The sequence below is a fragment of the Nothobranchius furzeri genome, chromosome 5, assembly GCF_043380555.1.
Source record: "Nothobranchius furzeri strain GRZ-AD chromosome 5, NfurGRZ-RIMD1, whole genome shotgun sequence".
NCBI classification, from domain to species: Eukaryota; Metazoa; Chordata; class Actinopteri; order Cyprinodontiformes; family Nothobranchiidae; genus Nothobranchius; species Nothobranchius furzeri.
The window spans coordinates 61,692,055-61,712,537 of record NC_091745.1 but is presented as its reverse complement, the minus strand read 5'-3'; the positions used below and the strand labels follow the sequence as shown (position 1 = coordinate 61,712,537).

Genomic DNA, 20,483 nt, shown 5'->3' with positions numbered 1-20,483 from the left:
CAGGGTTCATTTCAAGATCCTAGTTCTGGTCTATAGAAGAAGAAGAAGAAGAAGAAAAGATCTTTTCTATAGCGCCTCTCAAGATAAACATCATGAGGCACTTCACAAAAACAAAAAATGTAAAAATATAAAAAATAATTTAGAAAACGATTAAATATATTTAAAATAAGCAAAAATAGACAATTGTGATTAAAAATGTAAAGAAAGAGAGAGAGTGAATAGGAAAGAGGGAAATCAGTGGTCCTGATGAAGGTGGAATAGGTGGGGAGAGCAGAATAAAGAGAGAGTGGTGAAGAAGGTCATACAAAAGCCAGCTTGAACAAGTGAGTTTTCAGCTGCTTTTTAAAGGAGACCACTGAGTCCACTGATCTCAGGCTCAGGGGGAGAGAGTTACAGAGTCTGGGGGTCGCAGCAGCAAATGATCTGTCACCTTTGGTCTTTAGCCTGGTGCATTGCACAACCAGTAGGCTTTGATCACTGGGGCTGCATGGTGACACAGTGGTTAGCACTGTTGCCTCGCAGCACGAAGGTTGCAGGTTTGAAACTCGGCTGCGGCCTTTCTGCATTGAGTTGCGTGTTCTCCCCATGCATGCGTGGGTTTCCTCCGGGTACTCTGGTTTCCCCCACAGATCACAACATGCCCTACAGGTTTGAAATTGCAAGTCGCTTTGGATAAAAGCGTCTCCTAAATGAATAAACATAACATAAACATCACTGGACCTCAGGAACCTGCCTTACATGTATAGGGCATTACATGGACAAGTACCATCATACATTGTTGATCTTCTCAGTCCTTACACCCCCAGCAGGTCCTTGAGGTCCAGTAACCAAAGCTGGTTGTGCAGGACAGGGTGTGACACATTCAGACTGGTGCCTTGGAAATTTAATGAACAATTGAATACGATGAGGTTTTTTCCATTGTGGTGGACCATGTGATGCGGGATGTTCCAGGAGTTCATACTTTGCTCCTGATGAGAGGTGAGCTTTCTGATATAGCCCGCATCTACTAGTTTTTTGATCTCACCATTTTCTTCAGTGCAGAGATATGCGACTGGGGTTAATGAAACGTTTGAATTGGGCTCTAAGTTCACGTGACAGCTTCAACAAAAGACGTGAGGTATGAGACCAACATTCCAGCTCAGTTCGTCTGTCGTTCCCTTGCTGCTCGAGCATTCCAACGAGGGCTCAGACTTTCAGTGCGAAAAGGCGGAATCCATGGCTATCACCGCTCCTGACTGGTGGTTCAGCTAGGACCTCTTTGATATGCTGTAGTGCTAACTTAAGAGGTTGCCCATACAGCTCCGTTAGAGAAGCCATAGTCTTTGTGAAGGGAGTTTGACTATTGCTATATGAATCTGCTATGAGCAGAGCATCCTCTAGCTTAAGGTGGTCTACCAGTATCTGATACTTGAAACGCTCTGTTGCGTCTTTAGGTAAAATATTGTCCAGTGCTATTTTAAGATGAGCAAACTGCCGCGGCTCATCTTCAGCAAAGAGAGGGATGTGAGGCTTTGGTCCTCTGTACACAGTTTCTGTTGTGGTCACACCGGAAATGGGTGTGTATGGTGCTGCATAACAGGGAATGTCAACAAACCCTTTTTCATCAGGATAGGGATATACAACTGGCGGTGGAGGTAATGGTTCATTAGATGGAGGAATGGGACTTTCCTCGGGCCATGGCAAGTATGCTGGATTATCCATCTGTTTGTTGTAATATGGATTAGGGGTGGATGTACTTTCTGGATGGTAGTAAGGCACATATGACCCAGCCATATTATCCGGTTGCACAGAATGTCTTTCGATTGGAGGCTGAGGAGATGTTCTCAGAGAAAGCTTGCTGAGGATAGTACGCATTTCCCATCTGAGTTGATCATTGTCCTCCCTCATTTCCTGCAGGGCTGATAAGACTGATTCTGAGCTGACATTGGGACTCACTGGTCTTTCTGAAGTGAAGACTGGCGAAGGAGGTGGAAGAGTAACTCCTTGTGCGAATGGTTCATGGAGTGAACTAGAAGGGAGCTGGCGTCTCGGAAGGGTGACCATGAAAGCATCAAGGTAGTGAGGTTGACGTATTCCACGTCGAGGGCGAGCCATCATTGAGCTGAGGGAACTGAAGATCTGGCTCGAAGGACCATGTAAAGAAGGGTTTACCAATGTAAAAGATTTTACTCTTCAATCCCCTCTGGTTGTCCGGCCAGAACAATAATGAGAGACGCCAATTCTCTTCACACCAATCTTTATTGATCTTGCTTATGGTTTCTACAGACAAGGGAATGCACAAGAAGTGATTAAAGAAACAACAGTCTCATGGACGCATAAACCCAGAAAGAAACAGTGTCTCAAGGAAAAAAAGGTCAGAAAGTTGAGACAGAAAAAGATCACCATCAATCGATAGCTGCTACCTGCAGACTGGTAAAAACCAAACAAGAGAATGGCGCGGTAGAGAGTTAATTGGTTGAGGGGAATACTGTTGTGATTATTATGGGATGTTGGTGCGTTCAGGATCTCCGGAAAGGGTAAGACTAAACCTTGCTAACACACGGGCCAATTTGGTCCAAAACCTTAAGAATCAAAGTGGTTGTGAGAATATCAACAGGGCATGAAGATGGTTTCATGTTTTTCTGAATGAGACGTATGTCCTGGAGATGGTCAGGAGTAAAGAAGGACCATGATTGGGAGGAAGGTGGTTGGATGGCAAAACAGGAAGTGGATGAAGTTTAAAAACTTACCCTGATGTTTCTGACTTTATTCTCAAAAAATGCAAGAAGGTTGTTAGAGTCAGACCTTGAGAGGCATGTGAGGGGAAACAATCTGGTTTCTGGTGTCAAGGAAATTTTGAAAGGGATCTGCCCGCTGGCACTTGATGGTGGCCATGTGTTGTAGAGGCCCAAATCATGATATGCCACACTTCAACAACAAACAAACAAACAAACAAACAAACAAACAAACAAACAAACAAACAAACAAACAAACAAATAAATAAATAAATAAATAAATAAATGAATAAATAAATTTTGGGGTGATGTTGGGGTGATCACCCCACAATCATGATATAACTCACTTACCATAGCCCAGCCGGTTGTTTTGATGCAATATTTGTGGGGGTGCATGCTGCCTGTGAGGCAGGTCCCTAATAAATCATTTTTGTATTTAATATTACAAAAATACAGTTTAAAGTAACAATAGTTGTCTGGCACAAGCAGGGAAATTTCATCCTTACTTAGAACGTGCTGCCATCTGGTGGAACGTACACACCACAGATTTAGGACAGTTTTAGTTTATGTATATACAATTATGTATAAATTTGATTTCAATCAGCAAATTTGTTTAAAATGAATTGTTGTCAAATGACAGTGACACATTTATAGGATCGTTCAGGTAAACTAATATTTCTAAAAAGTCTAAAAAGTTTCTAAAACTTTCAGGGAATTCTCTAAAAGCTTCTTAGTTATTAAAAAAAGAAATGATATGCCAATAAATATAAAACAATAAATTAGACTTTGTTGTAAGTAAAGGGATATTTCATGTTGTGCAAATTTCATTTAATTGTTTTGAAGTAAATGAAAAATAAAATTTTGTTCTCACTTCTCACTTGTTTCTCCTGCATTTTTTAAAATTCATTGTCAATGTGCATCAGGATAATCAGAGATCTTAAACATCTGTTTCTCCACTGGCGTTCCTTTTTAGTGTTTACTTTTCTTGTGTTGGGTTTAATGTAACATAGTCAGGTGCAAAGAACCACTTCAGAGGGCAGAAGGGACACATGCAGCCCTGGAGCCACAGATTAAAGATCCTCTAACATCTCAGATTAAATGCTTTTGTGAAACCAGTTGTTGGGAGTCTTTAGGCAGAATTATGAGTGGCGTACAGAGATGGAATTAGTTGTTTATTCAATAATCTGAGGTTTAACAGACCTTCCAGGTTTAGTTTATGTGTAGAAGCTTTATCGTGGTAAATGGTAAATGGCCTGTATTTGATATAGTGCCTTCTAAAATCCTGGAACCCCCCAAAGTGCTTTACAACACAATCAGTCATTCACCCATGCATGCACACATTCACACCCTGGTGGGGATGAGCTACAATGTAGCCACAGATGCCCTGGGGCGCACTGACGGAAGCGAGGCTGCTGAACACCGGCGCCGCCGGTCCCTCCGACCACCACCAGCAGGCAAGGGGGGTTAAGTGTCTTGCCCAAGGACAAACATTGGGGTACGAACCTGCAACCTTCTGATTACGGGGCGAGCACTTAACTCCTGTGCCACCGTCACCCCTCATTGTACCTCAGAAACTCATGCAGGAGCTAACATTTGGCTCAATTGATCCCATTCAAGCTCAGACGCCATCGATTCTTAATGTGGCCACTAGATGGTGACAAAGTTCACTCTGAAGCCAAACCTAAGACTCACAGCACATCTATAAGGATGAGGACATCATCTTCACATAGAGTACAATAGTCAAGGCCTTTATTTCTTGTACTTATGATGATTATGGTTAACAGGAAATGAAAACATTAATTTATATGTCTAAAAAAAATTTTATGTAACGTAATCCTCTTCAACTGTGACTTTTTATGACCTCCCCTCTTTGAGGACAGTGTCCATTACTGTCTTCTGGTCATGTGTCTAGTCCTACTGAGACCATTTAGAGTAGGGTGGCCAAATCCTGGTCCTCCAGGGCTGCTGTCCTACATGTTTTAGTTGTTTCTCTGCTCCAGCACACCTGGTTTTAATCAGCAGGTGATCAACAGACTTCTGTGATGATGCTGAACAGGTGATTCAGTCATTGAATAAGGGTATTTTTGTAGCAATGAAGCAAAACAAATGCAATTTCTCAAATTCTGATTAAAATTCCTGCAAAACACAGTGCGTGTTCTGTTTTAGCACAATATGCACATGGATTATTTTTGAAAACTCACATCAGTGACTTCAGCTGCTTGAATAGGTGAGTCACAAATGAAGCTCATGCATCATTAAACCAGAAATAAGAAGCATGAGAGAAAGGTCAAAGTTCAGAGAGGACACACTCTCTAGGTACTGTAGCACAGGTTACACTTTGGAGGTTTATTTCTATCTAATCTGTGGATAGTTTCCTGAATGGCCTCAGTTAAAAGAAATAGAGCTTACATTCTAGGACAAATGAGATAAAGACTCCAGTCTCTCAGATTTCACAACAAAAAACCAACTTGAAAATAAAATCATCCATCCATTTTCTGTCGGAAGCTTCTTTCATTAAATTGTTGCCGATTTGCTGCAAAGCCGAGGCGACTTCAGAGTCTTGGTCATTCATAAGTGGACAGATCATGCTGGTAATGTGGTGAGACCATGTGCTTTTCACAAATTATTACACAGTGGTGGTAAGGGGGTGTGGGGGTGGTCTCTGCATTGTCACAAACTTCCTTTTAGCTTGGACACAACTAGCTTTTACTTACGCGCTCATGAAGCTTCGTTCACGAGCCGCTCCTAAAGGTGTCTGTCCTTCACATTCCCTGGGACTGTCCGGTGATCTGAGCTTCGGCTCTGACGGAGAATCTCCCAGAGCTCTGCTTTGCTTCGGTTTCCAGTCTCATCTGATTCTGTTTACAAAGCAAAACTTACTGTCCGTATTTACTTCATGTTCAGAATCAGAAGGTTTTATTGCTATGTGTGTGAGAAATCACAACATTAGGACATTTCTGCGGTACTTGGTGCAAAAAAGAAAGATAAAAATAAGAGATAAGTAAATATAGGAATTAAAAATATAATCATGATGAAAAATATATAAAAAGTGGTAATAATTAGAGAAAATGCTACTAAATACAAGACAGTGTAGGTTGAGCGGATCAGTTCAGGTACAAACACAACACAGGGTCACGTGACTAGAACCAAGCGAGTGGAGTGGGCAGACCTAAAGGATTGTCATTCACGAGTCCAACAGCAGAGGGGAAGAAACTGTTCTTGTGGTGAGAGTTTCTGGTCCGAATGGATCTGAACCTTCTGCCAGATGGGAGCAAGTCAAAAAGACTGTGTCCAGGGTGACACAGGTCAGCTGTTTCTGATCTGCACCCCTCAATGTCCTGGAGGTGTACAGGTCCTGTAGGGAGGAGAGTTTGCAGCCAATGACCTTCTCAGCAGAGCGTACAAAATGCTGCAGCTTCTTCTTGTCCCTGATGGTGGCTCCAGCGTACCACACGGTGACAGAAAAGGTGAGGATGGACTTGATGACTGTGGTGTAGAACTGCCCCACTGACTATGATGGCAGGATGAATTTCTTCAGCTGCCTCAGGAAGTTTATCCTCTGCTGGGCCTTTTTTATGATGGAGGTGATGGTGGGCTGCCACTTGAGGTCCTGGGTGATGATGGTGCCCAGGAAGTGACATGAGTCCATGATGGGATTGTCAGACAGGGTTATGGGGGAAGTAGGGCTGTGTGCTTCCTAAAGTCCAGAACAACCTCCGCTGTCTTCTGGGTGTTTAGCATCAGGTTGTTGTGGCTGCACCAGGACACCAGCCGCTCGACCTCCATTCTGTAGGAAGACTCATCCCCGTCAGAGATGAATCAGATGACGGTGGTATCGTCTGCAAACACGATGAGCTTGACAGACTTGTGGTTGGAGGTGCAGCTGTTGGCGTACAGGGAGACGAGCAGTAGAAGTGCAATATAGTTGCCAGCTGGGGCTCAGCAGACAATCCACCCATGACCAAGACATCACCCTCTGTTGCACCAAGGTGTAACCTTCATCCACAACTCTGGTGTTGCAGCAATATTACTGCCAAGCTTTGCGGCATGAAAGCTGCAAAATTCCCAAAGCCCCATGCAGCCATGGCTCTTTCATAAGACACACCGTGACGGCAGCATTACGCTGATTAGCTGGAACGTTGCATCTTATGAGAGCAGCTAATGCAGTGGCACTCAATAGGTGGTGCACCTCTTTGTGGCCCCCGACCTACCAGCACCCCTTTGTTTCCTTAAAGTCACAGAACTCTGAAACGACCCATTCTTGAAGTCACTGAAACTGTCAAGAATAAAGGTGCTGGAACTGCATGTGATAGTTATCAGTGTGTTTACATGCAGCCAGTAACCCTTTTAAAACCCGAATATTCACAATAACCCGGTTCCGCATGGCCATGTAAACACCGCCAAAACCCCGGATATGCTCATAATCGGGTTTTTAAAAACCCGGTTGCTACACCTGGGGTAACCCTTTTCTAACCCGAATGCTTGGTCGTGTAAACGCATATCGGGATATCCCCATCAATGCGTGTGTTCTGTGCATGCTCTGTTCGCAAGGAATCTTGGTCTTTTGAGTAGCGAGACGTCTTATATGCACCAGAACACCAGAAGTAAACAACAAGTTGGGAGCAACATGGCGAGTCGCGGCACAGCACCACACTTTTGGAGTGACGAGGAAACCTGTCTTCATCGGTGGGTCAATACCAGCACTAAAGCGCAAACAAACGCGGTCGCTATCTCTTCCGAACTGGGAAACATGTTGTTTTCACGGATACCGGAACAAGAAGAACTGGAAATGACGCATATTGCGTCTTGACGTAGTCCATACGTCCTGACGCTACCTCAACGTCCGCATTTAAATCGGGTTATGAAAGTTAGGGGTAACTCTTTCTATTTATGCTTGTAAACGGGTTATTCTGATCAACTCAGAAACCTGAATACCGACCTTAACCCAATCATAACCCGGATATTGGCTGCATGTAAACGTAGTCTGTGTGTGTGTGTGTGTGTGTGTGTGTGCGTGTGTGTGTGTGTGTGGGGGGGGGGGATCATGATTTGTTCCCTTTAAAAAACAACAGCAGTGTAACGATTAAATTTACATATTATTTCATAAACCATAAGATGTGAGATTCCGTAGGAAATATGAAATCAATCTTATGGATCTTTGGATAACTTAAACCAGAAGATTGGAACTTTTTATTGCAGGGATTATGTAACCACTTCGTATGAACTCAGAGACAAAAGAAAGAGAGTGTCACGGTCCGTGGTGAGCTTCCTGCATGTAACCCTGTTTTCCTCTGAGCATTGTTTCAGGTGGGCGTGTCTGAGTTTCCAGCTGCAGCTAATCCTGTCATCAAGGTCCAGGGGATTTAAGGAGCAGTGTGACACTTCACTTCGCCAGATGATTACTCTGTTTGGGTAGCTCCAGCATTTTACCTGTCTCGATCCCGTGGTTTTTCTAGTTCTTGTGTGCCTTACTTGATCTTGTGAATTTTTGCTGGATTTCCTGCCGCCAGAAAACCCTGACTACTCTTCCCTGCTCTGCTCCAGGTTTCGCTCCACACTCCACCATCTCCATAACCAGCTTGGGCTCCTGCAACCCAGATCACGCTGTCTCCTCCACTGGCCGCCCGCTCTCAGCCGCTCACCTGCCCTCACCAAACCTCTGCTCCTACCTCCCCTCTGGTTCAACAGTTACTTCACCTTCTGGATCCTTCCTGCTCACCTGGACCTGACCTAGCCCTCCCTGGGCCTCTCACCACTACCTACAATCAGTAAGCTCCCTTCCTAAAATTATCCTCTATCATTCCCAGCAAATACTCACTCTGTCTCCCTCCTCAGAATCTCCTCCTGGAATCTTGCTGCCAGTCCTGCACTGCGTCTGTTCCCGTTTTTCCCGTTACTCATTTAATTATGACGTTTTTACGTACTTACGGGTTCTCAGTGTTGTGATTCTGTATGTCGTGGGTCAAGAAACTGCCACCCACCATGACAGAGTCAAGTTTTAAAAGTTTAAAAGATTTATTACTAAACAAATTAAAACTAGTCTAACTTTAAACACTATAGTGTAACCAAGGTGAGGTTAGACTGAGAATGGTGTATGTGTGAAATGTTCAGAACCAGCAAATCCGGAGAAACGATTAGTTCTGATGGGAGTGAAGATGATGTTTCGCACTAAGCTTTTGGTTTGGAGATTTATAACACACATTGAGACGCCATTCTGCCGGCCTACGTACCCTTTTCGGAAGTCCCCGTTAGATCAGGAATGTCGAGGTCCAGCTTGACCGTCTCTGGAACCGAAGCGGTAGGAAAAGCAACGGTTGCTGACCAGACCAGTCTTTGAGATACTTCCGGGTCACAACAGTTTTATTGGCATCTAGCGAGACCCAAAAGGGTTGATGGTTCAGCTTTTATTCTGAAAAGAACCGTTGCAGCAGGTGGAACAGCAACAGATTTATCCAGCTTGTTGTTAGGTTCTTTCAGCTGAAGAGGAAAGTTACGGATTGGCCACTCCAACTTCTCTAGAAAGCTTTGAACTGAAGTTTAAGGTGACGTGAGCATAGTTTTATAATTTGGATGTTTTGATTTACGGTCGAATCAAAAAGGGACAGGTTTACCAAGCACCACCAAAACCACGCCTCCGTCAGATCTGGAAGATCCTGATTGGATCAGAAAATGGAAATGTGTCATGTGACTTAAACCTTACGTGTGATCAGTCTCTAGATCAGTCTGCTGAGCTGTGGTGGCCTCATGGAGGGGGCCATCGACTAGCACACTGCTGCTAACCACTAATACATTCTCTCTCTCTCCTGATAATAACTTTTTGTTTTCATTGACTTTTGATGTGCTAATACTAGTTTATCCGTTTAATTATAGATCCACTAGGATAAATACAATAAATTTTATCTTTCACCAAATACAATATTTACTAAGACATCACAATATAACTATAGACACATTACGTGTGTGTGTGTGTGTGTGTGTGTGTGTGTGTGTGTGTGTGTGTGTGTGTGTGTGTGTGTGTGTGTGTGTGTGTGTGTGTGTGTGTGTGTGTGTGTGTGTGTGTGTGTGTGTGTGTGTGTGTGTGTGTGTGTGTGTGTGTGTGTGTGTGTGTGTGTGTGTGTGTGTGTGTGTGTGTGTGTGTGTGTGTGTGTGTGTGTGTGTGTGTGTGTGTGTGTGTGTGTGTGTGTGTGTGTGTGTGTGTGTGTGTGTGTGTGTGTGTGTGTGTGTGTGTGTGTGTGTGTGTGTGTGTGTGTGTGTGTGAGATGGCTGCTTATACTGAGCCAGGATTCTCTGGAGGTTTCTTTTTTGTTAAAAGGGAGTTTTCCTCTCCACTGTCGCTGCATGCTTGCTTAGTATGAGGATTGCTGTATAGTCACTGACACTAGTCAGTGACTTGATGCAATTTGCTGGGTTCCTTATATAGGAAACATTATTTCTGATTGGCTTAATGAACTGTGAATTGGAATGTTTATTATATGAAGTGCCTTGAGACGACTCTTGTCGTGATTTGGCGCTATATAAATAAACTTGAATTGAAATTGAATAGTGGAAACATTTAAAGTTATATTACTTTTTATAACTTACTAATCATAACATTGTCATTTCACAGATTGGTTCACATTTTATTATTGACTGACACTTTGTTTAATTAGCTTTATTAAAAATACAGTTCTTCTGATTTATTAAAAGAAAGAGTTCTTTGTCTGAGCTGGAAAGGAAACCGTTTAGAAGCAGATGCATGAGACCAGGGGTGGCGTTAGGCCCGGCTACTTGGGCTCAAGCCCCGAATATTTATGAAAAGCCCCAGATCTAAATCGTGGAAGTAACATGCAGTACCAAAGTCCAACAGAGACGGAGCAGCTGGCAGTAGTTTGTATTAGGGGTTGTACGAACTAGTCGACTAGTCGACTTCACGGCTCTGTAGTGACTTTTTATGCCTGTCATCAACTAGTCGCTGTCACGTGATAATGACTGACAAGATGCAGTCCTCGGAAAAGACAGCAGGTGATGAGCCCCTGCGCGTCTGGATCAGGCAGAGGCGACGCGCTGTGCGGTACTGACACCGGCGGTAAAACGGACATTTAACCAAACTGTGACCTTTTCCCTCTTGCAATTTAACCTTCCCCTCACCCCCATCCTAATCTTAACCAGTTTGTGCATGCAAAACTCTGATCGTTGACGTGCGCTCCAGACATTGCGTCCTGAGCACCGCCACATCAGGTGTCACCACCTCAAAAACAAATTAAACACGCGATCGTTCATGTCGGCTCATTTCCTTTCATTTTTTCTGTCTGTTATTTGTGCCTGATGCATTTCGCTGCTGCGGAGCGAGGCGCATCACCTGTTGTCCTCCGGTGACGCACACCCAAGATTCCACTATCTCCACTCCGCTCTGGCCTGAACTCCGCAGCAAAAACGGTCCCGTTGTAGTCGGCCGGCGAGCAGCGCGCACTCCGCTGTTTTTGCGGTCGGTAGATCTTTTAGAACTGCAGTTCAAAGGTAACTCATAAGGTGAATATATATGAACCCAGGTAGCAGTTTCTCTTTAGGATTGAGAGGAGATGCAGGAAGATAATAAACAGACAGGACAGAAAAATAGTCAAATAAAAACAAGTTAGGTTTTGTACCTGCTGGTTGCAACAAACAGACACCATTGAAGGTCATCAGAAGTGAGGAACAGAAAATGAAATAATTATTTTAATGTTTAGAGCAGCAGGAAAGGGTGCAGGCGCATCAGTGAGTTTGCGGCTGCTGCGCAGGGGGAGGGGGGAGATGACTGAAGTAGGATGCAGAAACTACCATTGTTAAGAGATGTGTTAACTTAGAAAATGTGGGCGCAATTTTAATTGTCAAAAATTATGGGGCTGCATGGTGGCGCAGTGGTTAGCACTGTTGCCTCGCAGCACGAAGGTCGCAGGTTCAAAACCCCTCTTTCTGCGTGGAGTTGCGTGTTCTCCCCATGCATGCGTGGGTTTCCTCCGGGTGCTCCGGTTTCCCCCACAGATCACAACATGCCCTATAGGTTATAAAAAAAAAATAATAATTGTACGTCGCTTTGGATAAAAGCGTCTGCAAAATGATTAAACATAAACATAAAAACTCCAGCAAACCTACCGACCGACCCCCCCCCCCCCCCCCCCCCCCGCTGCTTCCGGCGTATGACGTCATCAACGACTAGTCGAAGTCGACTCGACTTTCATTACTTGACTGTCGACTTTAAAAAAAATAAAGTCGTGCAGGCCCTAGTTTGTATACAGCCTGCCTGAGCTTCCACTACTGAAGAAGAAGCCCTTCAGCAGCCGGCTTCTACAGTCTCTGCCTGAAACGCAAATGTAAAGATGGACATAAGGACGTTTTTTAGACAAAAAGTACAACGACAGAACTCCAGCTTTGAGACTGGTGCTGACTCAGGTTTGTGAGTCTTATTTGAAAATATTTGTTGTGCTGCTGGTTTGCCTAAAGTTAGCTCAGGTAAAGTTGTTAGAGAAAGAAAGGGAATATTTACTACCATCTCACACTAAACACTAACAGGAACAATACTCTTCCCTGAATATGCTGAATATGTAGCTTCAGATTAAAATTATGTGGTACAAGACATATATATATACATGATGTTGACTAGTGTGTGTCACGTGTGTGCACGCGCGCGTGTTAAGCCCCGGATCTTCTTCAGTCCTAAATCCGCCCCTGCATGAGACCTTGAGCAACATCTCATGCAGATTAGTTCTGTGTCAGAGACATCTAAGGAGAGAGGGTAAATAACCTTCGGTGGAATAGCTCCTTCATCACGTTACAGCAGATACATTCAGTGATTCTTGTTCGATGTGGTATGCAGGGCCGGATTTAGGAGGATGTGGGCCCATGGGCTTCAGTCAATTTAGGTGGCCCCTTTTTTCAAAATTGTTGCATAGACGCACGCACGCGCACACACACACACACACACACACACACACACACACACACACACACACACACACACACTTATAATTTTACTATTTTATTTTAAGGACTACAAATTGAAACTTTTTTTTAGATCACACATCTTTAATAAACCAATTCACACACACTACAATAATCCTTGAATGAATAGATTTGCATTTTATAGAAAGAAAACGTTATTTCAACTTTGGCTTCTAATAGCTGTGTGAATCAATAACCTAACATTAGGTCGTCATTTAAACATTGAACATTTTAATACAATTCAAACTCTGTTTTTGCTGTCAAATAAATAACTTTAACAAAAATAAACAAAAGGCAAAAGCACACTTATCTGCCACTAAGATAGAAGACTGTGCTCAAAGCTGTATGGCTCTCTATGGGAAGAAATTTAAGAAAGCGTTCCTGGGAGCTCCCTTCAGGTGACACATATCTCAGAATAAATGTTAACTGATCAAGGTGGGAAACATCTGGTGTGGTGGAGTCAGCAGAGATCGAATAGTATTTGGCCATGTTTACTTCACCAACTATTTCAGACAGAACACGATTACCCATCAGTTGAACAAACTCTTCACATATTTTAGAAGAAAGATATGAAGGTGTCCCTGCACCTGCATTTCCATATTTCTCTATGTGAGACTTCAAAAAGGGATCAAACTCACTGATTAACTCCAGAAGGCCCAGGTAATTACCATTATCAGTCCTGCCAAAAACATGACTAGATCCTCTAAGAGGAAGTCCTCTCTCTGCCAAAAACTTCACAACAGACACAACTCTTCTCAAAACTTCAGTCCAATATGCACTCTCAGATTCAAATTGTTTTTCCAGCTCTGAATCTATCCTTCCAGCAGCTGACCCAAATGTGATATATGTTAGCATAGCTTTTCTGTGATGTTCACTGTTTTCATGCACTTTCATCCGGTTTGTGGCATGTTTCCAGCTGAAACCAGTTTCAAAGCACGATTTGCTTTGAGCATCACTGAAAATGCAGCATGCAAAACAAAACACAGCTCCGGTAGATGGAGAGTAAAGCAGCCACTGTCTTTGGAGATACTCACCATTGGCGAGTCTGCGTTTAAAGTGCGATCTGGAGAAGAACCGCTTCTGCTGTTTGTACACTCGTTCGGACGCTTTAAAATTTACGTGCATATGTTGGCAGCTCTGCGGTCATCGCTCAGCCCAGTAGGCACGCACAGATGCATCACATTTTCCCCAGCAAGCTGGATCCGTACTGTAACAAGGTTCATCCAAAGTTTCAATCCGTGGCCCAGACGCACTTTCGGTCGCCAGTTTTCCACAATCACTCTCCGATGGGAAAAGATAATCCATGGAGGACGTGGTGGTCTCAGATGCCTCCAGGTCGAGCGTCTCTGCTGCCGGAACATCCGCCGCGGATTCAGCCGCCAATTTTCCACAATCACTCTCTGACAGGAAAAGATCATTCGTGTTGTTGGACGTGGTCTCAGCAGGTGCCGTCGGTGCCGCCGCATACGGGGGTATGTCAGGCTGCAAACGCCCGCCGTGATGTAAGAAGTGTGAGAAAACTTGGACCAGTTATAAGCAGTCATGACAGATGTTTGCCAAAACAAATCCCAGTGCTTCTCAGCTAAAGGGTAGCATCTTGTTACAGAATTACATACAAAAAAAAAATGCTTTGTGGACCGAGGGCGGGGCCTCCAGCACACAGGGGCCCAGGGCTGTAGCCCAGGTAAGCCCATGCGAAAGTCCGGGGGTGGTGGTATGCGCATGATAGCAGTGTAGCGAGATGAAGGTTCTCTGATGTGTGGCAAAGGTCACATTTGCCCAGCTGGGTCAAGCTGGGACAAACAGTACTTTTTGAATACACAGAATAACCCAAGGAGCCATGATGTCTGCTCAAGATCATAACATCATATCTGCTGTTCCGTCCCAAGAAGGACACTTCAAGCCACGATGATAATAATTAGATAATAATTAATAAACTCATTGATTTTATTACTGTTTAATATAATCATCATAACATGATCACTTGGTTAATATAAAGGTATTTTAATTACATGAAATGGATTATTTTGCTTTGGGTAATAATAATAATTATTATAATGATTAAAGATGTGTTCAGCAAAGAAGGTCAAGTTCACCTTATTCAGCTAACACAGAGTTCAGATAAACAATAACTGCATCACATGTTTTGACGCATGTTCAAGCTTTCTTCCAGAGAGAGTGGGAGTGGTCCTGAGAGCTTTTGGTAAAACTAACCATCACAGATTCAAGTTCAGTTCTGAAACCAAACATCATCCGAGCCAGGGACGGCCGCCCTGACCCTCTGCCTGCTGTTCTAGTCACGTCGACCAGAATAGCCAAAGAATAAACAAAACTGTCACCAGCTAACGAAGACTCTACCAGAGTCATTGATTTCTGAAGTTAAGTTAAAGACGAGAACGTTCATCCGCCAAACGTTTCATACATCAAGTGACCCAAGAAGACATCTCAGGACCGATCTGGTCGTGCCAGAGGTTTTTCTACCAACCTCGTGCCTGGAGGAAACCCATCTCCACCTGGACACATGGGATCCAAACGGGGGGTCTTCTGATTGGGAGAGGTAGACCTTGACAGAATGCATTTGATGCTGTTTCTCTCAAAAATAACTCAGTTATCCGCAAACCATCATTTCCACCCAGAACGCTTTCATTCTCTCTGAAAGAAACCTTCTGAGAACTACATTCACACATCCAAAACTCACCATTCTCATTTTAGCTCCATTCAGTCACAGGTTTGCTTTTAAACAAGTTTAATATCAAAACTGTTAAAATTGCCATCCATGAATTGTCATTTTATAATTGTCGTTTCAAATCTTTCAGTTTAAAATAGTTAGTAATAAAATTTCTTCATTTTTAAACTTGCCTCATTATTGAAACGAAACACAGAAAAGGGTTGCAATTCCATTTATCGAATGAAAAGAGTCTTACTGAATCTTCTGTTCAATAAATAAACTTTTGCAATTAATTTATCTTAAATTAGGTATTAATCCGTAGATTGATCATAGACCAAGCTCGTTGGTGTATAATCTTCTATCGCTTATATTAATATTTTATATTGATATTTGATAGAAGCTTCATATATTAACTAGTTTGTGTCATCCGAGGTCTAACATTGAATAGCACAGTGTTAGCGCTGTGTGTGCGAGGTTTCACTCCATTACAGCAGCAATTTGCTTCAGTGCCCTGACTAACTGTTAGCTCATCAATCAGGACAATTACTCTAAACAGAGGCTGTCCATGAAGCTGGAGGGCAAATTAGGAAATATTTACACATTTTACACAAGTACACATCTAAATTTTTTGTGATATTTTATCAACATTGCTGAAATGTTGATTCCTTGGTATTTTTCCATGTTAAACATCATTTTAATGTTTTTCTGATCATAAAGTCAACGTGTAAACTCTAAAATACCAGGAAGGAAGCCACCAGAGTTCCTCCTCGTGCGTTTTTTGTCTCTCCATTAGCTCTTCTTTATCCCATCCGCCATTAATTAATAGGCTTTCGTTTCTCTTTCCACTTGGGGCATCCTTCTGAAGTCTAACTGAGCCAATTACATGCACGAGCCCAAACACGTGCGCGGAGGGGCTCGTCTGGCACACTTCACTGCACCAACCAACCATTTAAATAACCCACACCTACAGTTTAAATCATGAGCACGAGTTCATCTCACCACTTTTATCAGTCAGGTTGAAACAGCTTCGCCTGCTTTCACGAGAACCCTCCTCCTCCTCCTCATCCTGTTTCTGGGAGGAATGGTGTGGACTGGAGGGTGGAGGAGGGGGAAGTGTCTGTATGCAGGAAGGATGCTGTAGTAAAGTAGAGGAGGAGAAACTGAAGGGGAGGAGTGCAGCTCCCACGTCAGCGTCCATCAGAGGAGCGCACAGGAGCCGCTTTCTCCCGAAGTACCGGGTGACTCCCTGCGCTCAGACAACCCCATCATCCTAAAATGCGCTGACCTTCTCCCCAACAAAGGTAAGACTAGCTACAATCTGTCTTAATCTCAGTTTCACACCTTAATCTCAGCTGCTATTCCACCGAATCCGCTCCTGTCCGCATCCGTGACCGTTTTCCAGCAGCGCGGGGCACATTTAGGAACATTTACGTGACACATCAACATTTATTTATTATTTAGGAGTGTTTGTGGGCCTGCGCAGCGCGATGACCCCTAAACCTGTCCCAGAAAGGGGTCAGAGAGACGCCCGTGCAGATATGAATCGAGTAGATTTGGACGATCAGATCCAGTTGATATTTTTGATCTTCTGGGCGCAGTTTGGTGCGAAATGCGCTCTCTGCTGTGGTTTCTGAGGGGAGATCTTCCTCTGCGCTAAAGAAACAGACATTCTGCAGAGGACTCCTATGGAGATGTGCTGGAGGAGACAGTGTTCTGTTTCTGGTTCTTAAACATCTCACCAGAGAGCTTCAGTTTTTGGATCCAGTGCTTTAGCGGCGGTTTGGGCACCGATGTCCTTGTCTCTCCGTTTCCGCCTTCGCCCTCAGCGCCATCGCATCTCTGAGAAAAAATATCAGAAGTTTCTCCTCCTTATCTCGTGTGATATGTGGGGTATGAGGTGGAATGTGGGGTTAAATTCGCTCCTCACAGCAGGAGATTCTCCTGCGTCGTGCGTCAAAGTGACCTTGTAAAGACTCACCGGGGAGGATGACAGGAAGGAGTGATGAGCAGTTTTTTCCTGCTCTGCTCGTGATTTCTGCTTCTCTGTGGTGGAAGTCTGGTGTTGCGAGGACTTTCCTAGCTTGCTGTTTGTGTTCAGATGAGGGATGAAGGCACAACGCATGCCTCAGAGCTGCTGGATGAGGAATTCATGAATTATTCTCGGTGTGTGATACATTTTACAACTTTTCATGTCTGATGCTTTCGCCCTGCAGACTGGCAGCCATGACTGCAGAGCTTCTGAGCTGAGATGCTGCAGCATCACCACCAGAAAAGGCACAAACCAGTCAGTTGTCCTCTTGTTTGGCTGAAAACAAAGTTTAAGCTATCTGAAAGAAATCTCGACATGCTGCTGCGGGAAGAAAATATCTGTGGTGCTTTGGATGTTTGGATGTTTAGCCCAGCCTCATAGTTTAAAAATACAACTTAGCACACAACGTCTATAGCTGCTCGATTAGAGAAAACCAAAATCACAATTATTTTTGCCACTATACTGAAATCAGGATTGTTTAGTCAAATGCACGTTTAAGGAGCCTGCTGTCACCAATTTAAGTCAGCAGGTGGCAGAGCTGAGCAGTTTAATTTACTGGAAATAGTACTTGGTAACATTCAGACTTAATTTAAAACTGTAATGCAATCAAAGCAGAAAAAAGCTACAGGAGCCCAGAAGGTCCAAACAGAGGATCGGCGAAAACGTTGTTTTTCTGTGACTGGATGTCACCACACAAGGCATTTTTCAAAAATAATGGAGGCGTGTCTTTGATGCTTGACTTACCCTGCCAGTGTGTTTTGCTCTTATTCTATTTATTTAAAAACATGAACATATACCATACCATACCATACCATACCATACCATACCATACCATACCATAACATAATTTATTTGTAAAGCACCATTTCAAAATAAGCAGCTAACCAAAGTGCTGTACATAAAAGAGCCAAATGTTTGAACAAGTGTGAGTTTTGCTTTCAGGAAGGGTGACATGAGGATCCTTTGGAGGGACAACAAAAAGTCATGACTGGAAAGTGGAATTTGACCAAGTAGCCAACGGAGTATTCCATTTGTGCCATGATTTTTGCGATCATTTGGAGCTCAAACAGAAATTCATTTACACACTTGATTGATTGTGTTGTCGTGTTGCCCTAAATTATTTATTGCTGCAGATTTGAAGAAGAATGTTGCTGCAAGCTTAAAAGAACCAACCTGGTTTAGTTGTTATAGTAACTGGCATAAATACTGAATACTAGAATACTCATGGTGTTTTCATTTTTGATCCTGAGATCTTTCCACCAAAAAACCTGGGTCTGGTCTGTTCACATCATTCCCACCCCAGCATAGCTTCTGGTTGTCCTCTCCAGAAGTCAACTATTATTCACCTGAGGGGCTTAAATAGTGTAAAATAAGCCAAACTCTTTATATCTTGTGCCCTTCTCAGCCTCCAGGAATCATTTGAATATTTATTTTTAGAAATGGACTTTGGCTTCCTAGCTGGACGAGAGGAAGCCACATTGCGTTTATTGGACCCTTTTTGGAATTTATATTTGTGTATTTATAAATAATTAGATGCACATTATACATCAGCTGCTAGTTGAATTTGCCCAATATTGAGCATCTCTTCTCGGTCCAGAATGATCCAATTCTGAGGAGTGGTGCTGCAGATTTAAAGCTGCTGTAGCAAATTTGGAAAGTAAATAAGTTTAAAGCAATTTTTTCTACTTCTAAATATTGTAGAGAAAAAACATAAAAAACAATGAAGTGGTTCTCTCACATTTGTCTAAAAACCTCCGTTAATAACATGTTTTGAACCGAAATCAGCCATTGGACCATCTGGTTGTCGGTCTCACCGAACGCCATACTTCCCTGGGTCCCCCACTCATTGTGCACTTGTGCATTTAACAACAGAACACCACTGCTGTGAGAGGATCTGCACTCAATAATACCAGAGGAGGAGAAACAGCCGGCTGCTACCACTTCACCTTTAGGACAACCTACCAGAGTCCCTAAAAGAAAAACATGATCTGAAGCCACGGACAATAAAAGACGTTTGGATCTAGAAAACAGCGACTGATGTGTAGCACTGTCTCATATCCATGATCACATGATTCCATGTGATGTGACACAAAGGTTTATAAAAAATTATCATATTTTATGTGAAATTTAGAAGACTGGAGCTGCTTAAAGATGATGGCAACACAGTTTGGTTTTCAGTCTGACTAGCTGTTAGCTTATCAATCTTGTTAATATAAACTCTATGTTTTGAGCCGACGTTCAGTGAACTATGGCAGATATAGTCAAAGCTATTCAAAACGTTTACTTTATAAAATAGACCCTTTGAACTCCACTGTAGCTCAGTTGTTTGTAAAATAAAAACTTTATTTCCTATTTTCTTTTAAAACAGAGAATCTGAAATAACTTGCATGATACTCAGAGGTGTATTATAAATGTTTGGCTCCAGATTATTGAGTTTTAGTGGAAACCAGGAGCGGTGCCGCTGGTGGTTCTGTTTGATGTTCCTATTTTCTGCCTGCTGCCCTGCTGATTGGGCCATGCTCCTGTTTGTCCTCAAACATTAGCCCTGTCACAAGTTACAGCGCTCCTCTCTCCGGGTTCTGCACAGGAGGCTCCGTGATGCAGACGATCCCAGCTGGGCTGCTCCGTCTGGGCGCCGTCAGGAGCAGCCATTAGCACAGCTGTTAAAACATATAGATATGATTTTCAGGACTGGGCTGGGTCGTTGTTTTTCTAGAAGGATCCGATTTTGGATTCTACAAATGAAACACTCTGACCTGCTGATAGGCAGAGAGGTGATCAATGGTCTTTCTGCCATCTGCACATGACGGGGGGCTGAAGCAGCACTTAGTGTCAGACTCATAACACACTTTTAATATCACACTGTGTCTTTCAGAGGAGGTGTCTGTGTTGCTGTCATCTGGTTTTTGAGAAAAGGCTCATGATTAATATTCAGTGTTTCTGTCAGGATAATGTTGGGATTGTCAGCAAACAAGGTTGGCTAAACAAATCCCTGACTCCTGCTCCGTAGAGGACTAAAATCTGGTCTCTGGATGAGTTTTCAGTCAGGATTAAGTAACGGGGCATCTTTCTTTTTCACGTCTTTAATAAACCGGCACTGGCTGAGTTAAACTGA

The 20,483-nt window shown here is 43.3% G+C and overlaps 1 protein-coding gene across 1 annotated transcript in view; it reads left to right on the top strand.

Moving 5' to 3' along the window:
- The first annotated feature begins 16,496 nt into the window (after positions 1-16,496).
- The window catches only part of sv2a (synaptic vesicle glycoprotein 2A), a 30,544-nt gene continuing 26,557 nt past the window's right edge, over positions 16,497-20,483 (top strand). The window contains exon 1 of the mRNA XM_054740850.2: positions 16,497-16,640. The gene's annotated coding sequence lies outside the window, so the exon portion shown is untranslated. The remainder of the gene's footprint in view (positions 16,641-20,483) is intronic.